Source organism: Schistocerca piceifrons, chromosome 8 (assembly GCF_021461385.2).
Source record: "Schistocerca piceifrons isolate TAMUIC-IGC-003096 chromosome 8, iqSchPice1.1, whole genome shotgun sequence".
Taxonomy (NCBI): domain Eukaryota; kingdom Metazoa; phylum Arthropoda; class Insecta; order Orthoptera; family Acrididae; genus Schistocerca; species Schistocerca piceifrons.
The window spans coordinates 225,781,940-225,795,857 of NC_060145.1; the positions used below are offsets into that span (position 1 = coordinate 225,781,940).

Sequence of the window (13,918 nt, forward strand, 5' to 3'; positions counted from 1 at the left end):
AAAGCGCATTAGTCACAAGATGCCCTTTTGACCAATTTTTAACACTATGCATCACGGAATATTGAGTTCCAGAACGATTTCCGAAACGGAATATCCCATGTGTCTAGCTCCTACCACCACTGCGCGTTGAAAGTCTGTTAACTCTTGTTGTGCGACCATCATAACGTCAGAAAGCTATTCAAAAGAATCGCCAAAGTACAAAAGATAACTCTGCCAACGTAGTGCCCTTTCATTCCATGTGTACGCGATACTACTGCCATTTGTATACGTGCATATAGCTAATTCATGATCTTCGCCACCTCAGTGTATTAAAAGAAACTATTGACAATCGGACGAGTGATTATAGCTCAGAAGTATAACCTTGGTACATATGAGTGGGGAGGATGAAACACAGTTACGTTAATAATTTGCCGATAAGACCAGTGACCACGTAAGTTGAATAGTTAAATGTAGGAAGCACACAGAAACTTAGGAGTGAACACCATACGTTTGCCAAAACGCGCAGCGAGGGCAACAAGCTTGATTCGTGACCTTAAAATCCGCACTAGTCTGCTGAAGGAACTGAATGAACTTCGCGTCTGAAAGGCGACCAAGCGGGCAACGGAGATTCGTCTTACCAGGCGGGCAAAGAGCGAAAAAATCGGAAGACAGCACCAACAACTCGAGTGTCAGATTCAGCAGTCCATTTGTACTTAAAGATCAAGTGCTGAAATCCTTCCAACGGCAGCAAGGTTCAGATCATCAGTTACCTCTCCTGTCCTAGCCTGAAGCTGCAACTCTGCAGAAACCTGAAGTGAAGTGACAACTCTGCAGAAACCTAGAGCGAATTCATAACTCTGCTGAAATGTACAGGTGATCTCCTTTTGCTTCTCTTTGGATCTTCGCTGCATTTCGCCAGAGAAGAAATTCGTTGGACAATGGTGACGAAGATTGCAAATGCCGACCAGAAAAAGCCTAATGAAGGTGTTAAACGATCTCCTATTCTTGTAGATTTTTCTCTTTTTTGACCCAATAGAGCTCTTAGGTGTTGAGGAAGGCAGAAGAACTCCCCTACTACATGGTACAATTCTCAAAAGGGCCTGTCCAATGTTCCGCAAGTAGAAAGAACGAAAACGTGTGGGCATGCCAGAAATTAATAGCATGACCGAGCCAGAAATCTACATTCTCTATGTTTAAACCGGACGTTATTATGAGACGTTGTATTGAAAATTTAGACGGCATGAGGGAAACCACACCCGACTAGCGGTCTCTTATATGACTAAATGGCTTCTGCGGAGAATTCTATGATTCTTACGACAAAAAAAGTGCTTCCTGGTCTGTCGGCGGAGGGAGAAAGAGGGGTAGGGTCCTTAGAGTGGTCATGAATACCTATCCGCCCACCTTAGGCCGCGCCTCTCACAGGGCTTAACATTTTTATGGTGGCCAATCCTCTTGACAGGACTGATATCTCGTGCAGACAGCTAGAAAGCTCTCAGTTCTTGGAAACCTCTACTGTATTATCTAGCAAATGTAAAGAAACAAATAGTGAAATGAAAACAGCCACTGTCTTGGCTAACCCAAATCTGCTATTTCAGAGCCATAGAAATGAACGAGTATGTTTGGTTTCACAACTTACCAGCCACGCCCAAGTACCATCTAGCGGCATTTTGCAAACTGGTCAGGTTAGTCTGTCCAGTATAGTCTGCTACCTGTAGCGGTGAATTGAAACTTTGTTTGTCCAGAATTAGACATGCTCGTCCCCTGTTCACTCAGATACTGGCGAACATCCGCTGAGGAGACACTGCAGCTAGCAGATGCGTGTCTCGACCAATCAACGACCGCAGCTCTTGCGGAATTTCTAATGTATTACTGAATACCATCTTGGTCACTTGCAAGACGATATGGAATAAAGTATTTTCATATCGCCCTCTGAAAAATGTTAGTGGCAACTTTCAGAGACTAATGCCCATGTTAGAAATGGAACAGTTCTTTAAAATGTCATTCCACAAAAACTATAACCACTGTTGACAAAATTCAGAATTAGCATGGGAAATATGTCACACAAAAAACTATAGAATTTGCTGGCTAAGAGCAGGGGACAAAGCAGGGGACAAACCTTATGCACATTCTCGAGTGTGTACTCAGAGCACCAGCGCAATACATTATACATACACACACACACACACACACACACATATATATATATATATATATATATATATATATATATATATATATATATATATATATATATATATAAGGGTGGTCCTTAAAACTACAAAGAACGAAGCTCGCCTAGCTTGAAGTGGGAAACGAGATGGAGCTATGGTTGGCCCGCTAGGTGACGCTGCCATAGGTCAAACGATATCAACTGTGTTTTTTTGAATAGGAACTCCCATTTTTATTATACATATATAAAAGCAGTACTTACGTTCAAGGAACCAAAGTGAATTTATTAGTTCACATGCAACACCATGATAAACACAATTTACTCACCTTTGGGCCATGCCGTGTGGCTCCCACAGGTGACAGCAACACCACAGGTCTGAGTCTGGCAAGCGAGATGTTAAAATTTGTAAATAGAGTCCTAGCATGAATGTGTTAATCCCAGAATGAATGCACTGAATAAAATCTTCTGCCAAGTCACCAGGTACCTTCAATAGTGAATGCTGTATTCGCCTGATAAACATAGGCATGGAGAGTGTGCAGGTTGTGTGTGTCTACTTCAGACCTTCCTCAAAAGGTATCGGAGTCCAAGTGGTTTTGCCATGAGATTGGGCGCCGAGTGTCATTATGGTGCAGCTTCTAGCGACTCTCTTACATAAGCTGGCCTTGCAGTGTAGTTTGGATTTAAAACGGTTTTATTTACAAGTCCTGCATTATCTTCTTCTCCCAAATCGCCAATTATCCTACCTCATATACTTCGTTGACAATGTTGTTTACCGTAATGTCGGATGATATTTACAATACAATACAGTAAATACATTCCTGCTTGACGATTTGTATTTCAGATTTGTTATGAGGAAGTTTCTGACTTTATGAAAATATGAGAAAGGAGTAGGGTTTCAGAGGACAGAAGAGAGATAGAGTGTGAATTAGGGCGTCGTCAGAGACTGGATCATCCGTTGCTAATAGCTACTATTAATTGTATACCGTCATTCTGATTATATCCGATAATAGCAGCCGTCAGGGTTACATGGTTCCCCAAACTGACCTAGTACCAAACTGGGGCTTAGGTTTGATAGAAAACCCTATATATTTAGTTTGAGGAGAAGGTCCCATGAGTGAAATTGCGATCTGTCAACTGAAATAGCACTTTAAGCGAATTAACAAGGCAAGGTGTGCTGCAGTTTACGAAATAGTGATTTCAGATGGCGTTCTAGTTGCATTTTTCTATCTGAACTCTCTGATTGGCATTATTTTGGTTCCCCTTCCTTTTACGACCCTATAACTAATGCCCTTGGTGTGTATATTCATCGTATACAAAATTTTCTCTTTTCTAACGAATTCTTTTTCATGTACGTTTGTATTTTGTTGCTGGATAATATCTTTCATCAAACGGTCGTATTCTTTCTGTGGCACTTCGCTGCTTCTTTAGTTGTACTGTTTCTGTGGCACTTCACTGCTTCTTAAGTTGTACTGGGTGAAATCCAGGTATCTATGTGTGTCATTACAATTTTTTAATACCTTAGTAATGATTGACCAGTGTTATTGTTAATCACAGTCATAACTTCTATTTTGTTAACTTCGTATTGCACAAAGCAAGGATCAGTCGTTTTTGACTGAACTTGTGTGGAAACGAGGATATTTTGTTGTAGGCAGTTAGGGAAAATGTGAAAGGAGGAGCTTATTTATTGAGACTGAAGTTTTGGGATGAATTGACAAAATAAATCAAATCATCATGAGGAAAAGAAGTAGTTTATTTCCAATAGAATTTTGGAAATTAATATTCGTGCGGGTTATTTCTGCATATGGTGCTGTTATTACTCGTATTATTGATAGAGCGACAGATATCGTAGCAAATAGTCTGCATTTATTAGTGAAGATGTTATCATTACTACGGTGGTGAACAGCAACCGGCCTGGAATTGTCAGTAGCCGTTGTAAGTCAGTGAGGTTGTTGGTTGGTAAGAGCTCATCCACCTTCTTGCGTCGTGGTTTAGCCCCTAGATGGACGAAGCGTTGGACGCTAGAGAGGAGGACAAGAAAAAGAACTTGGTTATTACTTTGTTTCTATCATATCTCGAGCCATCATCACGTTCCACAATTAACTTCTTATATCAACGAATGTAGCATAAGAAATGCAGAGAATACACAAGGACCTGTATGTTACGTTTGCAGGAAGTGTCTCCTTAGCTATTTTGTTGCTGTGCACGTCTATAGCAGAGAGATAGGAACAGCAACAGACCGTCTGTACACTCATCGTGCACAAATGTCAATCAGTATTTTATAAATGGGGTTGTTTGCTTCGTTCTCACCCATCGTTGTTGGCAAAGTGTATGAATACTGCATAGCTTTCAATTGCGAAAGGCGGCATATATCAGTAAACGTTTTTGACCAAGGCATAGTCTTTTAATATCTCTTCTTAGTTTGACACAACAGAAAGTCTATGTGTCGAGGAGGCATCACAGGAAAACTATTACGGTTCTAGTAAGTGTTGTATTATCGTCGTGGGTGAAGAGTTAACAATCAACTATTTCAAACTGACAATAGGCAAAGATTCATGATTTACATTGAGACTGAAGTTTTGGGATGAATTGACAAAATAAATCAAATCATCATGAGGAAAAGAAGTAGTTTATTTCCAATAGAATTGTGGAAATTAATATTCGTGCGGGTTATTTCTGCATATGGTGCTGTTATTACTCGTATTATTGATAGAGCGACAGATATCGTAGCAAATAGTCTGCATTTATTAGTGAAGATGTTATCATTACTACGGTGGTGAACAGCAACCGGCCTGGAATTGTCAGTAGCCGTTGTAAGTCAGTGAGGTTGTTGGTTGGTAAGAGCTCATCCACCTTCTTGCGTCGTGGTTTAGCCCCTAGATGGACGAAGCGTTGGACGCTAGAGAGGAGGACAAGAAAAAGAACTTGGTTATTACTTTGTTTCTATCATATCTCGAGCCATCATCACGTTCCACAATTAACTTCTTATATCAACGAATGTAGCATAAGAAATGCAGAGAATACACAAGGACCTGTATGTTACGTTTGCAGGAAGTGTCTCCTTAGCTATTTTGTTGCTGTGCACGTCTATAGCAGAGAGATAGGAACAGCAACAGACCGTCTGTACACTCATCGTGCACAAATGTCAATCAGTATTTTATAAATGGGGTTGTTTGCTTCGTTCTCACCCATCGTTGTTGGCAAAGTGTATGAATACTGCATAGCTTTCAATTGCGAAAGGCGGCATATATCAGTAAACGTTTTTGACCAAGGCATAGTCTTTTAATATCTCTTCTTAGTTTGACACAACAGAAAGTCTATGTGTCGAGGAGGCATCACAGGAAAACTATTACGGTTCTAGTAAGTGTTGTATTATCGTCGTGGGTGAAGAGTTAACAATCAACTATTTCAAACTGACAATAGGCAAAGATTCATGATTTACATTGTGGAAACGTCAAGAATTATGCCGCGATGGACTTGGTACCGTTCCAGTGGTGTCGGATTTTAATTTATTATGATGTTCAAAAGCTTATTGTGTGATTTCTTTTTCTGTTTACCGTCTCTGAAGCTTATCTTATTGAGGTGTTGAATGACTGCGAGGTTGTTTTTATACCAAGCAGTGGATTTTAATAAATATTGCGAAACCAAACACACACAGAGACACACACACACACACACACACATACATATATATATATATATATATATATATATATATATATATATATATATATATAAAACCAACTCAGTACTACCACTACTACCACACTCCTTGGTTGAGTTCTGTAGTGGCAGCGGAGTGTGGTTGAGAACACTATGTGCCTTATATTTTATAATAGCTTTACATTCTACTAATTCTATGTTTAAGATGCGTGGCCGGCGTTCTATTTGAAGTGGTCTGTTTCACCGTGTCTGCCTCAGAGCTGTAACGTTTAATGCTTCGAGGAAAGTAAAACTGAGTTCAGAATTAAAATTAAGTATGAATGTTACTATGTCGGAAGTTTAAATGAAGTGTTGTATCAACCGGCATTGCTGCCGACGTCGGGCGGGGAATGTATGACTACAGCCGTGTCTGTTACTGAAATGACGTTTGTAGACAAGTTGACATTACTTTCATTCTTCGAAGAACTGGAACCCTCCTCCCTACAACTAAATTCCTCCGGCACCAACGGGGAAGGTGTACTTTACACCCATCTCTCGTAAGTACTATAATCTAGTCACGTACTTCATATTTAAAAATTTTGAAAAAAATGTATGCTGGTTCCGAAGAATGCTTCTGCCATATTCTACAGTACTTTTAAACTTTTATCATTTAAAGTTAATTCAGAAATTTAAGTTGTAGTGATAAATGTAGTTGTAGTAGTATACTAGTAGTCCATACGACTTGCTACATCGACAGTCATATTAAATATTTTCAACTTCTGAACGCTAGTTACACGTCATCTATTTAAAATGTAGGCTGTTAGTAAAAGTCCACAACAGCTAAGATTATCTGTACTTTTTTTTAACTTTTTGTTTTCGTGGTGCTGTTGATGAACAAGATAGAATCGAGTTTAATAAGCTGTAGGTAAAGTCAACATTGGGTAAGGGCGGTAATGAGAATAGAATTAGTGCAGAAATGTTTCGGGTGAATGAGTACCAACCATGTTAAGTGAGTTTGCCAGTTGGTGCGTAAGGGAAAATGTGCAATGTCTTAGTGACTAGCTGCACGGAACGGAAACTGTTTTAATTATTTTGTCTGACATGTGCAGTAGGACAGCAGGATTTACTGCTACTGTTCCCTTCATTTGCGTTATATGCGGAAAAAAGCTGTGTATGCTTGGACTCACGCAGTTAAATTTCCCTAGTCAGCGAGAATTGTTACCGGAATAACGATTCAACTTGAAAAATTCCATCATTGGTTTCAGATGTGGGTACATGTAAGATGGAAAATTCGGACGAGATGTTATTACTAAGCGACTCCGATTAAATACCACTATTTAACTTCAAATTCCGCGTGAGAGGAGGAAGTCATTTAGCAGTATCGCAAACTTTGGGCTGTTATTTGATAAAACATTCGAGCCAGAGGGTAGCTTTACAAAGCACAAACATGTAAATTTTGTGAGCTTACGATACCATTGGTAATTCCGTTGGGGGCAAGGAAGACGTCGAGATCGATCACTTGTCACGGATGACACAACCTTAGCCAATATCGGTTAGTTGATACGTGAAGGAATAATTAGACTTTGTGTCATCATTATATTGACTATTATTTTTAATTCTGAAAAGATGAGGAGGGGTTTGGCCAGCAGCTGATTAAAGAGACCTGAATTACAAAGTAATCCTCCAGTCTATTTCACTACGAGACTTCCATTCATGTTTTCGTGCTACGATAAGTCAGAGATATTTATTACACTGGACCTAAACCAGGCTTATATCAGATACCGTTTGCAGAAGCGTCTAAGACATTCACAGCCTTCACAATGCACTAAAACTTATATGAATTTAACTTAGTTTTGTTCAGGTCTTCAACAGGAGCTGCGGTGTTGTTACGTCTCCTGGGCAATATTTTTTGACACGTACTGGATTTATTTCCTGACGTTCCCACTGATGACTTGGGAGCGACGAAACTGATGTCAGTTATAACGTGAAGAAAAGGTAGCAGTCATACCGACTCTTACCCTCACGGATGACACAACCTTAGCCAATATCGGTTAGTTGATACGTGAAGGAATAATTAGACTTTGTGTCATCATTATATTGACTATTATTTTTAATTCTGAAAAGATGAGGAGGGGTTTGGCCAGCAGCTGATTAAAGAGACCTGAATTACAAAGTAATCCTCCAGTCTATTTCACTACGAGACTTCCATTCATGTTTTCGTGCTACGATAAGTCAGAGATATTTATTACACTGGACCTAAACCAGGCTTATATCAGATACCGTTTGCAGAAGCGTCTAAGACATTCACAGCCTTCACAATGCACTAAAACTTATATGAATTTAACTGAGTTTTGTTCAGGTCTTCAACAGGAGCTGCGGTGTTGTTACGTCTCCTGGGCAATATTTTTTGACACAGCTAGGTGTTGTGCCTGCATTTACCATAATGAAATTAAGTCAGAGTTACACAGATACGGTCCCAGGATTCCTTTATAAATAGCCTTTCAAACGCGATTACATTCACTTCATTGTGAATACGAGGAAGTCATTGTAACTAGACTGATAAACGATCTTAGTGATACACTTTATACATAACATATTATAACATAATTTTTTTTTCGAGTCATTCCTGTCGCGATTTGCATATTTTTCAGCATCGATCAAGATCGATTCAAGAGAGTTTCACGTGCGCATTTCAAACATCGCTGTAATCACTTTCGTGACTACTAGATTTTTAAAAAAGAAGACACTATAGCCAATTTATGAAGCACATGCAGCGATAGACCACTTCTGCGAGAAATGTTTCTCATATTTCACTTTAGCATATGCACTTACTGAGTCGTTTAAACAAAATAAGCCTTGAGAATTATTTCACAGTAAAGGTTCAGCCTCTTATTCATTTACACAGCATCACTTCTAGTCATTTCTTTCCCTGTTGCACTCGCAAATAGAGCGAGGACAAAACTATTGTCTACAAGCCTCCACACGAGACCCAGCTTCTGTTGTCTCATCTTCGTGGTCCTTGCACGAAACGTACGATGATGGAATTAGAATAGTTCTTAAAACCGAGTTCTCTAAATTTCTGGGATGGTGCCTCGAGGGAAGTGCGCCGTCTGCCCTCCGAGGTTGTCATTTGAGTCCACAAAGTATATTTCCCTGCTGATCGAACCATCCGGTAACAAATCTAACAGCACGAATCTGAATTATTGCGATGTTTTCCTTTAACCCGACCTGGTGAGTATCCCAAGCACATGAGCAGTACACAAGAAAGGGTCGCATCAGCGTTCTATATGCCACCTCCGTTATAAATGAGCTACATTTACCCAAAATCCTTCCAATAAACCGAAGTCGATCATTCGCGTTTCCTGCTAAAAACCTGACCTGATCGTTCCATTTCATATTGCTTTGTAAATTTTCGCCTAGATCTTGAATCGATGAGTGTGTTATGCAGCACACGACTAACTCTGTATTCTAAAGTTACAGGAATTGTTTTTTTCCTACTCGATCACATTATCTTATATCTTTCTAAATTTAAAGCACGTTGCAACTCATCACACCAACTAGAAATTCTGTTTACGTCATCTTGCGTCGTCCTACAGCCAGTCAACGTCGACACCTTGCCGTGTATCACAGAATCATCAGCAGAAAGACGTAAATCTCTGTAGCCTGTCCGATCACTTACGTATATAGAGAATAAAAGCTGTGAAATCATGCTCCCCAGAGACATTCCAGACAATGCACTTGTCTCTGGTAAACGCTTGCCGACAAGGAAAACGCACTGGGTTGTATTACTCAAATAGTATTGGCTCAAATGGCTCTGAGCCTATGGGACTAAACATCAGATGTCATCAGTCCCCTAGAACTTAGAACCAGTTAAACCTAACTAACCTATGGACATTACACACATCCATGCCCGAGGGAGGATTCGAACCTGCGACCGTGGCGGTCACTCGGTTCCAGACTGTAGCGCCTAGAACCGCTCGGCCACCTGTGGCTGGCCACGCAGCTTATGGGAACATTAATCATATCGACCGTGGATCTCTGGAGCGTAGTGCTGATAAACGCTGTAACATCAAATAATCAGTGAACCAACAACTGAGCAAAGATCCAGAAACTTATTAATAAGTTCATGGCTCATATACGAATAATACAAAACTTTCAGTTATGTCAAATATTCATCCACAGGTATGATGCTGGCTGGTGCTACGAAGGATACAGAAAATTGCTCAACCGGGGAAAGCAATAAGTCTGCAATGCAAAAATATGGCATACCTTAGGTGGCACTGTACGAGAGCTTAGATTACGTGGAAGAATCTCCGTAGCTTGGGTGAAGGACAGAAAAAGCCAGCTGACAAGGTGAACAAGTTCTTTCAGCTTTAATCAGCCCAAATGCTAATAAGAACTACTTTCTGAAAGAAAATTAAGGCTAAATGACCCTGATCCTTACTACTTAAACCACGTTACAGCACGTGAAATTAGAAAAGCTGTAATGAGAATCCCTTCTGAAGCAATAGGTATCGACACTATTAGGCGTACCATTTTCCAAAATATACCACACGGCATCGTGCGAGCCTCGGCTAACCTTCACTGGCGGAAAAAGTCGCAACACCAAGAAATAGTTGTGAGACATCAGAGCTACTCTAAATACACGCTGTAGCAGCCGTGAGCACTAGTTACTTTTGATAGTGGACACGGTGTGCTGCTGTTAGTCAAGAACGCGTTTATGGTGACTAGGTTTGAACGAGGTCGTGTAATATAGTACTAGAAGCTGGATGCTCCGTCTCCGATACTGTAGAAAGACTTGGCAGGAACGTAGCCACTCTGCGCTACTGCTGAAATCGGTCGTCACGAGATTAAACAGTCGCAAGAAGATCGGTCTCCGGATGGCTACGTGGCACTACGAAGACCATACGTTCGGCGTGTAGTTCTGGGGAATATTTCAGCAGCGGTTGACATCATAGCGCCATAGAAAGCTGTTATAAATCTGTTACTTCAAGGACAGCTCTGAGCCAGACGCCTTGTAGCGTGCATTCCGCTGTGCCCAAACCATTGGACAGCGCGGTGGCAGTCTGTCGTGTTTTCTGGTGAAAGCAGGTTCTGTCTCTTTGCCAGTGACGGCTGTGTGTTGGTTACTGGGACATCATTTGAGGGCCGGCGGCCAACCTGCCTACTTTCTAGACGCAATGGACCTATACGTAGAGTTATGGTCTGCGATGCGATTACATATATCAGATGGAGTACTCTTATGGCTATCCAACGCACTCTGACAGCAAATCTGTACGTCAACCTGTAGATTGAACCTATTGTGTTGCCATTCATGAACAGCGTTCCAGGGTGTATTTCCCGCATACAGTTGTATTCACTCAACATGCACTACAAAGTGTAGACATGTTGCCCCAGCCTGCTCTATCATCACATCTGTCTCCAATCGAACCCATATGGAGCATCATCACACAACAGCTCCACCGTCCTCCACATTAATTATTCTTGGTGTTGTGACATTTTTTCCGTCAGGGTATTTAAATTTGCCTTCGAGTTTGGGACACAACGCCTTCAATGAGTAAGAAGTAAAGTTCAGACTACTCCTAAAAAAAACCACATGCACTTAGTGATAAACTAATTACCAGATAATACCAAAACGCTGGATTATACACTTCGCTAACGTTGTTTTCCAGGGGTATCGGCTTGCTATTTGCTCTGGTCGCTGAGGCGGGAAGTGGCGCTCGTAGACTTTGACGGGGCAGGTCCCTCCCATCGCGTCCTGTGCAGGAAAGTTGAGTTAGTTACTGCTGAGAATTTTCCTGGAAGTAAAAGTGTTTACAATCGCTTCTTTCAGCTACCCGATGACGTGGTAATCCACTTTCGGATGCTGAAAGCAGGAGCTACAATCTGCTACATTCTAGCAACTCTACTTTAGTGTTCGTTTCTGGTGCAGGCAACAACACGCCGAAATCTACATCTTTTGCTGTGAGTTTTGTGCGCGTCGGTGCGTTTCCGTCAATTAAGGAAAGTGCGTTCTGTTTAGCTTACGATGTTACTGCAATGAGGTGTAATTTGTGGTTCGGGACGTTTACCTTTCTTTTCTGCATGCAAATTGCCCGGAGTATAAGTTATCATTAGTTTGTCTGTCTGGTATTTTTTACTATCAATTGTGCATTGAGATCTCTGGGTGTGCGGAATTTGCCTGATAGCTTGTACTGATAGCCTATATCAGGGATTGCACGATTAGTTGAGAGAGTGTACTGACGGGGAATCAATTACGCACATCACTCTGTGGTTCTGTTTAAACGGTTAAGGAACCGGGACTGAGCAAGGATGTACTATTTTTTGGAAATTTGTGGTAAGTTCCTATATGACCAAACTGCTGACGTTATCGGTTCGTAGGCTCACACACTACTGAATATAATTTAAAATAAGTTACGGTAAGGACTACACATACACCCATTCCCAAGGGAGGACGCGAACCTCCGACGGAGAGAGTCGCGCGTACCTCACTCGATCAAGTTTGTATCTGTTTGGATTCACGGAGAACTCGAGTTAATGATATCCATGTCCGAGCGAGCACTGAGTTTCACTGTATGTGTTTTATCAAGTTTTCTAAACGCCGTTAAGTGTGTGCGTATTTGTTACCTTTTGTTGGCAAGAGTACGAAAAGAACTGCATTGTGTTTTCGCATTGCACGTTATTTACTGTCAAATACTGAAATGTGGCAATAAGGAAAAACGTATGTTGGTCACTGCGGTTCAGCTGGATAAGGTAAGGTTAGTGCCGTCTTTGGGTAAATGGGTTTTTGTACGAAAATTGTAAGTGATATCTTACGACAAACGGCCTTACATGTAAGAGGCGGATACGTTAAGAGTTAGTTTGGTTGTAGTTCGGTGAGTTTCCACTAGTGTATCTACTAATTCATAGCAACGATTACGACAAACCGGGCTCAGGTAATACCTGTTAAGTGTGCAACTTATTCGGCTATTGACGGTGTTAATTGTTACCTGTGATAACCATTTAACCCATGTTATAATCAATACCACGAGGCAGCTGTGTTTGTTCGAAACAGCTTAGACCGATTTGTGGACACTAATAATTACCAACTATAAGATAAGTAACTGAAGTGTGTTGTTTGCCTTACTATTTGGTATTCTTTGATGTCAGAATTTTACTTTCTTGCAAATATAGTTTCACAAGTTAGTGTCAAAATTTTTTTCTAGGGCACTTCTTTACGTTTTAAAGGTGCTGCAAATTTTATTTAATTAATAGTCGTGCTCAAACTGTAAGGACTGACATAAATTCATCGCTTGAAAATAAAATCGCTGATTAAAAGCAAAGTAACATATGTAATTTTTCATCATAAAAATATGACCTTGAAAATATATTTAAAACTTAGCAGTAAATATTTTAAACTACCACAAGCACCAACAAATATCAGTACTTATTAATTGTATAAAAATAGCAACGAAGAATTGAAAAGAATATGAGCATAAAAATCGCATAATTTTTGGAATACTCAATTAATTTTAAAAAATATTTCTTTTAGTATATTTTTCAGACATATGTAGTGCTAATATACAAACCAGACTGCTGTTCGTCTTCTGCAACCGGAGGCCCTCCTGCCAGCCCTCGGCACTCCTCGGGACATACCACCTGTGCAGAGATGGCTCCTGCGCAAAGGAATTGTTTTGTAGTTTTAATATGTTTCATACAACGCAATTGCACCAGTACATTCATCATTCACAACAGAAAATTGAACTTATTTAGATGAGAGACCTAAACAGATACTAAATGTTCACTTTACGCATCAAAAGTCTCACAGTACTATATCTCGATGCTTTTCCTGTATTTACTATGGTCAACTGACCTCTGAGTTATGAGAAAACAGTTCCAGAATCTGTAATAATTTACCAAACTGTCATCCATTCAATGGGAATTACATGGAATTACATTCACTTCTGTGTCTATAAGAGTAATTTAACTTAATTCGAGGCGTGAACAGAAACTTACTACGAGAAACTCTCTCCATAATATAGCTAAGAAGATTGTGTAGTCGCAACATTTTGAGATTGTTGCTGCTACACCCCACGCATCTCACTGCATGCAATAAACACTGACAGATGTAGAATGAGAATTTCACTCTGC

At 40.4% G+C, this 13,918-nt stretch overlaps 1 long non-coding RNA gene across 1 annotated transcript; it reads right to left on the reverse strand.

Annotated features, from left to right (window-relative positions):
* Positions 1 to 4,963: 4,963 nt before the first annotated feature.
* Positions 4,964 to 13,444, reverse strand: LOC124711176. Its single transcript, XR_007005436.1, has 3 exons — positions 13,357 to 13,444; positions 11,410 to 11,546; positions 4,964 to 5,045 (listed from the first exon to the last, which is right to left on the reverse strand). It is a non-coding gene; the product is annotated as an uncharacterized LOC124711176 (long non-coding RNA).
* Between the last annotated feature and the right edge of the window lie 474 nt (positions 13,445 to 13,918).